This window comes from Pleurodeles waltl, chromosome 12 (assembly GCF_031143425.1).
Source record: "Pleurodeles waltl isolate 20211129_DDA chromosome 12, aPleWal1.hap1.20221129, whole genome shotgun sequence".
Lineage (NCBI taxonomy): Eukaryota > Metazoa > Chordata > Amphibia > Caudata > Salamandridae > Pleurodeles > Pleurodeles waltl.
The window spans coordinates 193,581,630-193,596,562 of record NC_090451.1 but is presented as its reverse complement, the minus strand read 5'-3'; the positions used below and the strand labels follow the sequence as shown (position 1 = coordinate 193,596,562).

Sequence of the window (14,933 nt, the reverse complement as noted above, 5' to 3'; positions counted from 1 at the left end):
TGTGACGTTACGGTTGCCTGTAAAGGCACCATCCATGCACGCGTACGTCAGTTCTTTTCCTTCTGCTCCGGTTAAACGAAGATCCAGAACAGAGCTACCCTCTGTCCTTTTTGACAGGCCTTTTTCGATATTTTTGTTGAATTTTTTTTCATCTGTGCGGATGTCCTGGCGAAAGACTGGATTCAAGCCGTGTGGTGCCTGCCATCGCGCCATGTCGGTGACTGATCCACACCATGTATGTCTATAGTGTCTTGAACGTGACCACAATTCAAAGTCGTGCTCGGTCTGTCGGGCAGTCGACATCGCCGGCATGACTCCTCGGAGATCACAGTCCCGGTCGAAGAGAAGGTCACAGGACCACTTCAGGAGCCCCAAGTCCTCTTCATCACACTCGAGCTCCTCTGGGTACTCGTGGATGAAGCACAAGAAGAAGAATTCCAAGTGAACTTTGCCTTACCCGTCTGCCGACGAGGCGACTCAGGAACGTTGACATTCCAGGCGCTGTTCCATGGAACCAATGCCAGGGCAGACTCCATGCCTTCCTCCCTACTCTCTGCTCTATGCTCTCTACTCTGATTCAAGCATGTGAATCTATGAAAGTTCCAATACTGGAGTAAGAAAATTAGTTACTTACATGTAACTGCAGTTATCCAGTATTGGATCTTTCATAAATTCAGATGCTTGAATCATCCCCGTCGTCGAAGTGGGAGTCTCACGGTACATAAAATAGCAATAATTAACAAATACATTTTTTTTGCCATAGACTATAATGGAAATACCAGTCACTCATATAGCCTATCCAGGTCCTTTTGTGAAAAGGACCCAAACTTGCCTGCTGACCAATCAGGCACCAGCACCCTCTAGAACACTCTCCAGAGAAGCTCCTTCCCTCAGATTTTCTACCTCACGTCGTGTGAAGGGAGTCTCCCTGAGCTCTGCTCAGTTTTCTACTTCTTCAGAAGCTTTTTTCCTCTCAGAGAATTAAAAAAAAATCGGATTCTTCTAGAAAAGGCCTTTTCCGCCCTTACAAGACCTGTGGAAAGAAAAGGCTACATGTGGATGATCCACATAAAGACTGCTTGTGTTGTCTCTACCCACAACACCAGGTGAAAGACTGCAAGATATGTTGTACTTTCTCCACAAAAACCCTCAGAGACCGTGAGGGTAGACTCCTGACATGGTTACAGGCAAAATCCTGTACTTCAGGTGAGTAGAGTGGGTCAGAGAGGCCACACAAAAGGTCCAAATCTGAGGACCTGGGTCAGACAGAAAAATCTAGAAAGAGGCAGAAATTACATCATGGAAAGGGCTTACAGGTACTTCAATTTCCTCTGAGCCATCCTCTCCTCTTCAAAAGAAGGAGCCCTACCGTCTTTCTCCTTCCTCAGAGCCTTCTACCTCTAGAAAGGTAACTATTAAAATTAAGTCGACGACGACACCACCGTTGACGATCGTGACGACGATGACGGTATTTACAGCTACAGTCTCCACTACCTCGTCGACGAGACCATAGTCAGCGACGACTACATTGACGTCAACGGTAAGGGCTCCTATCTCCTCAATCAAACCTCCGTCTACGAGGACTCCAGAACGGAGTGCGTCGTTAACATCATCATCAACGACGACAACATCGTCGCTTATAACCCCGTCGACGACAGCCCCGTCAACTATAATATCACCAACAACAGCGTCATCGGCTGTCTCACCGTCAACGAGGACACCGTCGAAGAAGCCGTCGTCAACGACACCATCGTGGACGAGAGCACTGTCGACGAGACTGTCGGCGATGGAAAAATCATCTCTGGTCACAGTACCGTCGACGGCATCTTCAACTTTGACACCACCTACTACGTCACTGGTGCCAGTCAGACAGATAGCTACCTCTTCCAGGTCTCCGGATCTTCGAGCCATGGTCAGGATCACATCTCTGCCCACATCAGACATTTATCCCGTAGACACGTCTCCAAGCAAGGTGTCAACTTTAGTACCCAGTCATCTTCTCGACTGGGAGGAATCTGATGAGGGGCCATTCGGAGATGCACACAGCCCATCACAGCTCCATGTTAAATATCAAGAAGAGGATGACAATGATGAGTATGACCAATACCAACCATATTACTCACATCAAGAACACTATTACCAACCAAGAGAGCCTCAGCCAAGAGACTCTATACAGATGCCTTCCTCCTTAATCCAGGATTTACAATCAATGCTACAGGATTATAGGAGGAGGTTTCCAGTTGCAGCTGCAGATCAGCCACCACCGCCAGTTTCTCCTGCTACACCAAGCAATGTCCCTCCTCCTCCAGCTACTCCCAGAATGACACCCCACTCTGTTAGCTGCACCCCCCAGAGATGAAGGTTCCACTTCAGGGGAAGAAGAGGAAGAAGGAGAGATTTCTACCCTGCAACATCCTACTGAGGAATGGGATGACTACTTGGCCCCCACTCCTTCTCCACCACCTCCTCGCTCTTCTGATTCTCCACCTGAGGATATAGGTGGTTTCCACAATCTAATGGACAGAGCTGCTGCACGCTTCCACCTTCCAACATCTGTCTAGCAGTCAGAATGTTTCCTGCATGATTTTAAGGAGCAGTCAAGGAAGTCTGTACGGTCCATTCCGATTATTGATTTTATATGGAGCGAGGGTACAAAGATTATGCGCAACCCCGCAACGGTCCCACCAGTCCCGCAAGAAATACAAGGCAACCCAAGATTCTCCGGCATGTGTCACTGGCCACCCAAAGCCTGACTCGGTTATTTCACAAGCTGCTCAAAGGCGTTCTAAGAACCCATGGACACCTATCTCTACTCCTCCAGACAGAGAAGGAAGGAGATTGGATAATGTGGGCAAAAGATTCTCCTCCATGTCAGCAATCACTGTCAGAGCAGCAAATTCATTGGCAATCCTGGGTCGTTATGACCGGCAAATGTGGTTGGATATGCAACCTTTCATTGACCTCATCCCTGAAAGCAAACAAGCAGAGGCACAGAAGATCCTCCAAGAAGGTGAGCGTACGTCGGAAGAGATAATCGACTGCGCTCTAGATATAGCCTCCACCGGCTTTCGTCAGCTAGCTGGTGCAGCAGTCTTATGCCGCCAAGGTTGGCTCAAAGCCACATCTTTCAGGCCGGAAGTGCAGTCCAGAATCCTCGACATGCCCTACGATGGCGAATCTCTCTTTGGCAAGCACGTAGATGATGCGCTCCAGGCCATCAAGACCGACACAGACACTGCCAAGTCCCTGGGTACCCTACAGTACTGGAAACAGCCCTTTCGGGGTGTTAAAGGAAGAGGATTTACCTCATTTTGAGGTTCCTTTCACAGGCAGTACCAGCAACCCCAATATAGGCCTTCCTACCAACAACAGTACCGGCAACCATCTACGGCTTCCTACGCCAGACAGGGAGGAAAGAGAAGACAGGGTTCACAAAGCAGAGATCAACCCAGAAAGCAATGTCTTCTCCAGGCACCGGCTATGCTTCCCCAATGTTCACACCATCAACAAATAGGAGCAAACATCTCCAACTACATCCAGGAGTGGAAGAAAATAACATCAGATAAATGGGTGCTGGATATAGTGATGAGGTCATACCCTGGAATTCATACAAAAACCACCTCATCATCCACAAAGAACAGGCAGACCTCTCCATCTTCGTCTGCTTCAACAGGAGGTATTTCTTATGCTTGCCAAGGGAGCTATAGAAAGAGTTCCAGTTCAGCAACGAGGTCTCGGATTCTACTCCCGTTTCTTCCTAATAAAGAAAAAGTCAGGGGAATGGCGTCCAATACTAGATCTCAGGAAACTCCAGAAGTTCCTTCGGAAGCAATCTTTTCGGATGATCACACTGTCAGATATCCTGCACCTCCTCAATCCTGGAGATTTTATGCCAACATTGGATCTCCAGGGTGCCTATTTCCACATATCAATACATCAGAAACATCACAAATATCTCCGCTTTACTGTAGCCGGTGCCCATGATCAGTTCAAAGTCCCACTATTCGGGCTGAGGTCAGCTCCAAGAATCTTCACAAAATGCCTTGCCCCAGTCGCAGGTTTCCTCCGCAGCAAGGGTTTTCAGGTGTTTCCATACCTGGACGACTGGCTCATAAAAGCTCCATCTACGCCTACTAGCCTCCAAAGCGACAAACGCTTGCTTGAAATTATTCCACAGTTTGGGGCTAACAGTAAATCTACAGAAGTCGGTCACACTTCCCTCATGCAGAAGAGTCTTCCTGGGTGCAGAATTAGACACCATCCATAACAAAGCATATCTCACTCCAGCAAGGCAGCAGAAGCTAACCTACTTAGCTGTCAGAATCTCCACAAAAGAGTTCATTTCAGTACGACTGTTCATGTCGCTTCTGGGCATGATTTCCTCGGCCATCGTCCTAGTTCGACTAGCAAGGCTGAGAATGAGACCGTTGCAAGAAGAACTACAACTCCAATGGACCCAGTCGCAAGGGTCCTTCGACAACTTAATAACTATCACACAAAAAATTGAGCAGGCGTTCAAGTGGTGGTCTCAGACCAACCACCTCTCCCAAGGTCTTACGTTGCTAACACCAATAACAGACTTTGTCATCACCACAGACGCTTCCTTGGAAGGCTGGGGAGGCCATTTGCAAGACATGCGCATTCAGGGAAGATGGTTCAATCTCCAGAAAGGAATGCACATAAACCTGCTGGAACTGAAGGAGATCCATCTCAGGCTGAAGGCTTTTCTTCCACACATCGCAGGGTCCTCAGTGTTGGTCAGGACGGACAACACAACAACAAGTATGTTTTACATCAACAATCAGGGAGGAACAAGATTCCTCTCCCTCTCAAGGGAAGCTCAGTCTCTTTGGGACCGGCTCACACTGCACAATATACGCTTTAGGGTGGAGCACCTGCCGGGGGTCAACAATGCCCTAGCGGACTCTCTCAGCAGGACGGACGACAACTGCCACGAGTGGGAACTCAATCAGAACATACTCGACAGGATCTTCCAACGATGGGGTCAGCCGATCCTTGACTTGTTTGCCACCAACCTGAACGCCAAATGCCAGTTCTACACCAGTCGATACACACTTCCGGGGTCGTGGGGAAATGCTCTTTTGATGATATTGTCCTAGATCTTTGCCTACGCTTTTCCCCCCCATCTCGCCGATTCCCAGGCTCTTCAGGAAAATGACGTCCGAATGCTGCAAGAACATTCTCATAGCCCCCAGATGGCCCAGACAGTACTGGTACACGGAGCTCCTACTCTGGTCCGTGGCCAATCCAGTCCACCTTCCTTGCAACCACAACCTTCTCACGAAGAATCAGGGTCTAATCCTTCATCTCTATCCAACTTCTCTGCAATTGCATTCTTGGCTCCTGAGTACAGAGAGTTTCACGATATGAACATCGATCAGGAATGCAGACTGATATTATCTAGGGCACGAGCAGAGAGCACAAATAAGACATACAAACTCAAGTGGAAGAGATTTTGTGTTTAGTGCTCTCAGAACAACTTCCACCTATTACAAATTAAGCCTGAACAAATTCTTTCGTACCTTCTCACACTCTCCAAGGCTTGTCTTTGCCATGCATCAGTCCAGATTTACCTAGCAGGCTAAAGCCTCCTATAGGCAATCAGCTGACATGCCCTCAATCGGCTCATCCAGAATCATTAAGCAGTTTATGAATGGACTCTTGCGCACTTTCCCTCCTGTGCGGCTACCTCTGCCAGAGTGGCACCTTAATATAGTCCTGTCTCAGCTCATGAAAGCTCCTTTCAACCCTATTCACAGGGCGGAACTCAAGTACATCACATGGAAAGTGGCAACCCTGCTTGCTCTCACTTCCACCAGGAGAGTCAGTAATAAACAGGCTTTCACTACTAAAGAACCTTTTTTGTTTTTTTCTGATGACTTCGTTATGCTCAGAACCAACCCCAGATACGTTCCCAAGGTGCCATCTTCATTCCATCTCAATGAGCCCGTGATACTACGAACCTTTTTTCCAAATCCAACTACAATCGCAGAAAAAACGCTACATTCTTTGGACATCAAACAATGCCTCAAATTTGACCTTCAAAGTACCAAACAAATCAGGAAATCAGATCAACTCTTGGTATATTATTCTCTTGGGTGACACGGGACAGGAGTCACCAAGGCCACTATAGCCTGGTGGATTTCCTCTACAATCCAGTTCTGTCACACCAAGGCAGGAAAACCGTTGACTAGGCGCCTGAGAGCCCACTCCACGAGAGCAGTCTCCACATCGGCTGCTTTGTTTCAGGGTATTGCCCTGGATAAGATTTGTCAAGCTGCGACACACTCCTTTACGCAGCACTATTGTTTGGAGTCATTGCAGAGAACCGACTCTCTAGTAGGACAAGCTGTTCTACGTCATCTCTTTCATTAAGGTGAGACCTTTCCTTGGTTATATAGAAATGGTTTGATATGCAAATAGCCATGATTTCCATCCTATATACTTTGACATGCTTCTATATAAGTATGTATGTATTTAGGTATATGAATATATATGTGTATGTATAACACAGATGTTCAGTATATGTACTTAGAAGTATCTATATTTCTTTGAAGTTCATAATGCAAGATTTATGAGCTAACTATTTTATATAGGTCGTAAAGGATTTCCATGCTCGCACCCTCCATCCACTGCGAGTATGTTTATCAACAGTACTGCTGACTATTCAGATTTAAGCATGTGAATTTATGAAAGATCCAATACTGGATAAGAAAACAAGTTACTTACCTGTAACTACAGTTATCCAGTATTGGTATCTTTTATAAATTCACATGCAACCCACCCTCCTCCCCTTGGTCGCTCGCATTTCCTCTCAGGTTATAATCTTTCACTCTTGTGCTAATCTGAGGGAAGGAGCCTCTCTGGAGAGTGTTCTTGAGGGTGCTGGTGCCTGATTGGTCAGTAGGCAAGTTTGGGTCCTTTTCACAAAAGGATCTGGATAGGCTATATGAGTGACAGGTATTTCCATTATAGCCTATGGCAAAACATTTTTATTTGTTAATTATTGCTATTTTATGTACCGTGGGACTCCCACTTCGACAACTAGATTGATTCAAGCATGTGAATGTATGAAAGATACAAATACTGGATAACTGTTGTTACAGGTAAGTAACTAAGTTTTGTCCAGGCCTCCACTCCCCTGGATAGGGAATCCAAGAGGCTGGATCAGCTTGGAAAAAAAATGTTTTCTACCTCGAGCCTGCATTGAGGTCTGTAAACAACTAATGCCTATTGGAACATTTTTCCCATACTTTATGGGAAATGGTGGCATAGATGCTGCCTCAGGTCCTGGAGGGCATGCGAGACACACTCTCACACAAGCTATTAAAGATAGGAAAGATGGGGCAAGGTTTACAGTAAGTTGTGGTTGGGACACTCACTAGGTAGGGCGATTTCATAGTCGGTGGCCCTTCATGGCCACGCCTGACTATGTACATCTGGCTTTTCTGGGGATGTCCAGGCAAACTTTAGGGACATTCCCTTCAATGGCTCATGCCTATTCAGTGAAAAGGCAGATTTGGCGGTGGAGCGCTTCAAGGATTCTCAGGCCACAGCCAGGTCCATGGGCCTCTCGGTGCCTCCTCGCCAGCAGTCTGCCTTTCACCCCTTTCGAGGCTTCGGAAGGGGTAGGGTATTATGCCATCCACAGACCAGCCAACGTCCTCTGCCAGGTCAGCATCCTGTATGAGGACGAGGTTGTGGTACCTTCAGACCCAGATGGTATGGCCAGAAGTCCTCCACCACCCAGCCCCCCTCCTCCTCAGCATCCAAGTCCTCCTAGTATGATTCTGCAAGACCACACATGTCTAGTTGAAGGGAGGATTCAATTTCATCTCCCTCCGTGGTGGTCCATAACATCAGACAAATGGGTCTTGCAGATCATACAGAAGGGCTATTCCCTCCCCTTCTAGTCTTTCCCTCCCTCTGTGCCGCCATTAAAAGAACGTCTGATGAGCAATCATTTATTCTTGCTCCACGAGGAAGTTATGGCTCTCTTGGCCAGGGCAGTCATAGAAAGAGTCCTGATGTCAGAAGTAGGCAGTGGTTATTATTCCAGCTACTTTCTTATTCCCAAAAAGCACAAGGGTCTTCGCCCCATTCTGGATTTGCGGGACGTCAATCTCTTCTTCAAAAAGGAGAAATTCATGATGCTCACTCTTGCTGAGGTCTTGTCTGCCCTGGACCAAGTAGACTGGATGGTAGCGTTGGACTGTCAGCATGCGTGTTAATACATCCCCATCGTGCCTGCCCACAGGTGTTACTTGCGGTTCAAGGTAGGCCACGAGCACTTTCAGTTTACTGTGCTTCCCTTCGGTCTCACCAGTGACCCTCAGGTGTTTACAAAAGTGATGGTGGTGGTAGCAGCTCATCTGCACAAATTGGGGATTTCAGTGTTCCCTTACCTTGACGACTGGCTGTTGAAGGCTCCTACCCCCCCCAGGCTCTCATCACCCACCTTCAGACTGTGGTGAACCTCCTGCATTTGCTGGGGTTCACTATAAACGTGCAGAAGTCAAAACTGACTCCCTCTCAGAAGCTCACTTTTATCAGAGCTGTTCTGAATGCCTCATTTTCGGGCTTATCCTCCTGAGCAGCTGGGCCCGGATATTCAGGCTATGATACCGATGTTTCAGCCTGTATCCTGGATTTCGGTGAGACAGACTCTGAGACTGCTGGGCCTCATGGCCTCCCACATCCTGTTAGTCAAACATGCCAGATGACATATGAGGGCTCTCCGGTGGGACCTGATGTTCCAGTGGACACAGCATCAGGGGAATCTCACCGACATGGTTCAGATCTCAGAGGAAACTGCCAGAGACCTGCAGTGGTGGTTAGTGAACTGTGATTGGGTCAGAGGCAGACTCTTCTCCCTTCCCCACCAGGCCTCACAGTAGTGACAGATGTGTCACTTCTGGGAAAGGGAGGGGGGCCGCCATCTGGGAGAGGTGGAGATCAGAGGTCTTTGATGGAATCCAGACTCCAAATCAATTTACTGGAGCTCCAGGCGATCAGACTAGCATTAACAGCATTCCTTCCTGTTGTAAAAGGGAAGATAGTGCAGGTGTTCATGGACTGCACTAGCGCAATGTGGTACTGCAAAAAGCAGGGTGGTGTGGGGTCATGGACCCCTTTTTGAAGAGGCCCTGTGTCTCTGGACATGGCTGGAACTGCAGGGCTTAACCCTGGTGGTTCAACACCTGGCAGGTTCTCTGAACGCTAGGTGGAACAAACTCAGCCGTCTATGCCTAGGGGATCACGAATGGTGTCTCCACCCGGAGTTGCCGCAAGGATTCTTTCAGCAGCGGGGAGAGCTTTTGGTTAGATCTGTTTGCCTGCGCAGAGAATGTGCAATGTCAGCAGTATTGCATGTTGGAGTGTCCATGGAAACAATTGCTCGGCGACGCTTTTCGTTGCGAGTGGAGTTCAGGCCTTCGGTACACCTTTTCGCCCATACCACTTCTGCCCAAAGTTCTCAAGAAGATTAAGAATGACTGGGCCCAGGTAATTCTAGTGGCTTGGGACTGGGCACGGAGAGTCAGGTATCCTGAGCTTCTGAAAATGAGCATCGATCCTCCGATCAGGCTGCCTCTTCGGGAGAATCTTTTGTCACAGCAGCAGGGGAAGGTTCTCCACCCGAACCTGTCAACTCTGCACCTTCATGCGTGGAGATTGAGCGGTGGCAGTTGACAGCTTTTGACCTTCCTCCCAAAGTTTGTAAAGTTATTTTGGCAGCCAGGCATCACTCCACTAAGACGTTATACGCCTGCCGTTGGAAACGCTTTGTATATTATTGTGTAGAAAGGTCTATTGATCCTCGTTCTACTTCTTTCTGATATCCTTCTCTTTATATATCCCTTGCAGGGTTCTGCCTTGGGTACTCTCAAAGGCTTTCAATCCGCCTTATCGGCGTTCCTCCAGCTGCATGATCAGCCTTCACTTTCAAAGTCTCCTATTGTACATAGATTTCTTAAAGGGCTTGTGCATATGTTTCCCCCTACGCCCTTTGTTATGCCTCAATGGGACTAAAATCTTGTCCTCACACTTCTCATGTGTGCCCCCTGTGAGCCTTTACACAACTGTCCCCTCCGGCTGCTCACCATCATGACAGCCTTCTTTGTGGCAATAACATCTGCCAGGAGGGTGAGTGAGATGCAAGCTCTTTCATCTGAGGCACCATATCTCACTATGTTTCCAGACAAGGTGGTTCTCAGAACACATGCCTTTCTCCTTCCAAGGTGGTGACCCCATTTCATCTGGGTCAGAATATCACCCTGCCCACCTTCTTTGCTCCACTGCATTCCACAAAGGAAGAGAAGCGACTCCCCCGATTGAACCCAAAAAGAGCATTGTTCTACCTTGACTGCAGAAAAGAGTTCTGGGTGGATGACCAACTCTTTGTGGGGTACGGAGGAGCAAAGAAGGGTCGGGCAGGGCAGAAACGTACAAATTTGCGCTAGTTTGTTCTCTGCATTAGGATCTGCTACCCACAGGCCAAGAAGCAGCCTCCTGAGGGCTCATTCCACCAGGGGCAAGGCAGCTTCCACTGCGCTAGCACAAGGTGTTCAAGTCCTGAATATCTGTCAAGCAGCAATGTGGGCACCCTTGCACATGTTTACAAAACACTATTGCCTGGACAATCCGGTCCGGAGAGACAGACACTTTCCCCACTCGATCCTACAGGACTTTCTAGTGTGAGAAGATTTACCCGCAGCCCACTGCCAGGAGGTTATGGCTTTGCTATCTATTCTAACGTAAGGAATCTGCAGCTAGAAGTCTCTATCAGATGAACAAGTTACTTACCTTCAGTATCTCATTATCTCGTAGAGACTCCATCTAGCTGCAGATTCCTTACACCCATGCATGCCTCCCCGCTCTGCGGATATGTCTAATAGGGTCAGGGATCGTCTCTTTCTGGGCCCTAATTTTTTGTACAGATGAACTGTTAGTTCTATCCATGGCTGCTGTTCGGGCATGGACATTTGTGGGTAAAAAAACTGACGTACATGCGCCGGGGTGCTGCCTTTATAGGCGACCATGGCGTCACATACGGCTCCAACGATGCCGGTGACGCCACACGGATCCGACCAACGTCACCCTATAGCACACAGGGTACTGCGCAGCAAAAAGTCGGGATTCCAAGTTGATGCCAGGAAATTCTAAGTTAAAGAACTAACGTAAGGAATCTGCAACAAGATAGAGTCTCTACGAGTTAATGCGTGACAGTAGGTAAGTAACTTCTTCAGACTCAGAGCGTCTGGCCAGAAGTTGTCCACCACCCAGCCACCCACCTCTACAGCGTCCAAGCCCTCCTAGTGTGATTCAGCAAGACCGTGTATATCCAGTTGGAGTGAGTATTCAGTTTCATCTCCTTCACTGGCAGTCCATAACATCGGACAAATGAGTCATGCAGATTACAGTGAATGGCTGTTCCCTCCCCTTCTGTTCTTTCCTTCCCCCCAATGCCTCCCTCAAAAGAACGACTGATGGAGGATCACTTAGTTTTGCTCCGTGAAGAAGTTGCTGCTCTCTTTGCCAAGGGAGCCATAGAAATGATCCCAATATCAGAAGTAGGCAATGGTTGTTATTCCCACTATTTTCTGATACCCAAAAAGAATGGTCTTCGCCCTATAATGGATTTATTGGATGTCCATCTCTTCCTCAAAAAGGAGAAATTCAAAATGCTTACTTTAGCTCAGGTCTTGTCTGCCCTACAGCAAGGAGTCTGGATGGTAGCGTTGGACTTGCAGGATGCATATTTCCATATCCCCATTCTGCCTGCCCACAGACGTTACCTACAGTTCAGGATGGGCCACGAGCACTTTGTTTACAGTGCCCACCTTCGGCCTCACCAGCACCCCTCGGGTGTTCACCAAAGGGATGGCAGTGGTCTCAGCTCATCTGCCTATATTAGGGGTTTCAGTCTTCCCCTACCTAGACGACTGGCTGTTGAAGGCTCCATCACCTCCGGCTGTCATCACCCACCTTCAGACTACGGCGACCCTCCTGCATTTGCTGGGGTTCACTATAAACGTGCTGAAGTCACACCTGACTCTCTCAGATGCTCCCTTTCATCAGAACTGTTATGAACACCATGTAGTTTCTGACCTGTTCTCCCGAGAATCGAGTCCAGGATATTCAGGTTGTGATTCTGATGTTTCGGCCTCTAGCCTCGAATTTGGTGAGACAAACTCTGAGGCTGCTGGGCCTCATGGCCTCCTGCATCCTTTTGGTAAAATATTCCAGATGGCATATTAGGGATCTGCAGTGGGACCTGAAGTTCCAGTGGGCACAGCATTATGGAAATCTCGCGGACACGGTTCAGATCTCAGAGGGATCTGCAATAGGTCTGCAGTGGTGGTTAAGGAACCGTGATTGAGTCAGGGCAGACTTCTCTCCCTTTCCCCTACCAGATTTTACAGTAGTGACAGATGCATCACTTCTAGAATTGTGTGGCCATCTGGAGTTCAGTGGTCTCTGGTATCCAGTGTAATCCAAACTCCTTATTAACTTACTGGAGCTCTGGGTGATCCGGCTAGCATAGAAGGTATTTCTTGCAGTTGTCAAAGAAAAATAGTGCAGGTGTTCATGGACAACATTCCTGTAATGTGGTACTGCAACAAGCAGGGCGGTGTGGAATCGTGGACCCTTTGTCAAGAGGCCTTGCAACTCTGGACATGGCTGGAACAGAGGGGCATAACCCTGTTGGTTTAACACCTGGCAGGTTGTCTGAACACCAGAGCGGACAAACTTAGTTGTCGATGCCAATCAGATCACAAGTGGTGTATTCATCCGGAGGTGGCACAAGGACTCTTTCTGCAGTGAGGAGAGCATTGGTTAGATCGGTTTGCCTCCGAAGAGAATGCGCAATGTCAGCAGTATTGCACGTTGGAGTTTCCAAGGTGGCACTCGCTGGGTGATGTTTTTCGTCGCAAGTGGAGGTCAGGTCTCCTGTACTTCTTTCCACCCATACCACTTCTGCCCAGAGTTCTCAAGAAGATCAGGAACGACCGGGCCCAAGTAATCCTGGTGGCTCCAGACTTGGCATGGAGAGTCTGATATCCTAAGCTTTTGAAAACGAGCATGGATCCTCCGATCAGGCTGCCCCTTTGAGAAGATCTTCTGTCGCAACAGCAGGGAAAGGTTCTCCACCCAAACCTGTCAACGACCTTCCTTCTGAAGTCTGTAATGTTATTCTGGGAGCCAGGCATCCATCCACTAAGACAGTATACGCCTGCCCTTGAAAACGCTTTGTATATTAATGTACAAAAAGATGCATTGATCCTCTTTCTGCTACTCCCTCTGATATTCTTCTCTTTATCTTGTCCCTTGCCCAGCAGTGCTCTGCATTGGGCACACTCAAGGGATAGCTTTCTGCCTTATCTGCTTTTCTTTGGCTTCCAGATCAGCCTTTTCTGATGGATACAACTACCTGTGGATTCCTCACCTAATGAATACTCCCATGGCGCCAGCATTCGACGGAAATCTTCTTACTAGTCTCTGCACGTCGACGAGGACGTCACTCTAGCCCACGCGACGCCGTCTGACGTCATACAGGCAATAAGAGGTCCTCGACGACGTGCCGACGTCAGTTCCCCTTTTTCCGTGCATTCGAAACGGTTATCTTCGAGGGAGCAACTGTTACTTTTGTGGTTACAGTGTATTTTTGCTGCGTAGTCTTTCGCTGTGGTAATAATGTCGCAGAGAAAGTCTGGATTCAAGCCTTGTCGTGAGTGTGGAGGCAAGATGTCAGTGACGGATCCTCATTCCGATTGCCTTTGGTGTTTGAGCTCCGACCACGACGTCTCGACTTGTGATTCATGCCAGCACATGAATCCAAAGGCCCTCAAGGAACGTGAGGCGAAGCTGTTTATGGCGAAATCGAAGGAGAAGCATCACAAGAAGTCTTCTTCACCAAGACATCGGCGTCATCGAGACTCCCGGCGCCGTAGAGAATCTCGGCGTCATTCAAAGGAGACTCGTTCCAGGTCTTCGGATCGGCGCCGAAGGACATGGGAGATCAGTCCCACGGTTACGCCGCATCCTTCGACGCCGTTGCCCTCTCCGGCGTCTCCGACTTCACCTGGACAGGCGTCGGTGATTGAGGTATTGGAGCCTCAGGTGTTTTCTCCGGCGTTGCAGACGTCGAGGCCGGCGTCGGGGTCGCCTCCGAGACAGGCACCCCAGTATCCGGCTTTTCCCACCCCTGGAGCCGATAGTTCCGCATTCTTGAATGCGATGTATGCCATCTTCCAACAGATGGCTCCAGGGGGTGCTCCGGCTGGGCCTTTGGCCTTTTCATTGGGTGATCCTGCGCCTCTTCGGCCGGCACCCTTTATGCCCTTTCTCCCTTTTGGGAACGTGGGCTCGGCGCCGGTGTCGGCGCCGGTCGCCGCTCCGATGGCTTCAGAGGGATTGGCCCCGGGGATTTCCATCCCGTCGACGTCGGGATTTCGGCCTGTGACTCCGGTGGGTCCATCTGCTTCGACTGCTCTTTCGTCGGCGCCGAAGTTACCTGTGGCGCCGGACGCGGCGTCGGTGGCTTCTGAAGATCGGCGCCGATCTTCGACTTCGGCGGAGGCATTGTCGACTCCGCGTATTGAACAACTGCTTCATTCGAGGAGACGTGCTCTCCGTGTATTAGAGGAGCAGGAGTACCAACGAGCCCTGGAGGAAGGAGAGCTAGAGGACTCGGGTGATGGGCTGCGTGGTCTGGAGTCGGCCAGTGGGCTGGACACTTCCCCTGAGTGGGATCTTTCGTCCCCGGGAGAATATACTGAGGAGGCTGCTTCCTTTCACGCAGTGGTACGGAAGGCAGCTAGTTTTTTGGACCTGCCTTTGCCGGTGGTGGAGGCTAAACAAAACCTTCTAACAGAGGTGCTACATCCGGCCTCAGCTGCGGCGGAGCCTCT

General features: G+C 49.1%; 1 protein-coding gene and 1 long non-coding RNA gene across 3 annotated transcripts in view; one reads left to right on the top strand and one right to left on the bottom strand.

Moving 5' to 3' along the window:
- The window catches only part of LOC138267632 (uncharacterized), a 193,552-nt gene that overhangs the window by 30,045 nt on the left and 148,574 nt on the right, over positions 1-14,933 (bottom strand). The window lies entirely within an intron of this gene.
- The window catches only part of CA5A (carbonic anhydrase 5A), a 312,741-nt gene that overhangs the window by 246,883 nt on the left and 50,925 nt on the right, over positions 1-14,933 (top strand). The gene's annotated exons all lie outside the window — the stretch shown is intronic.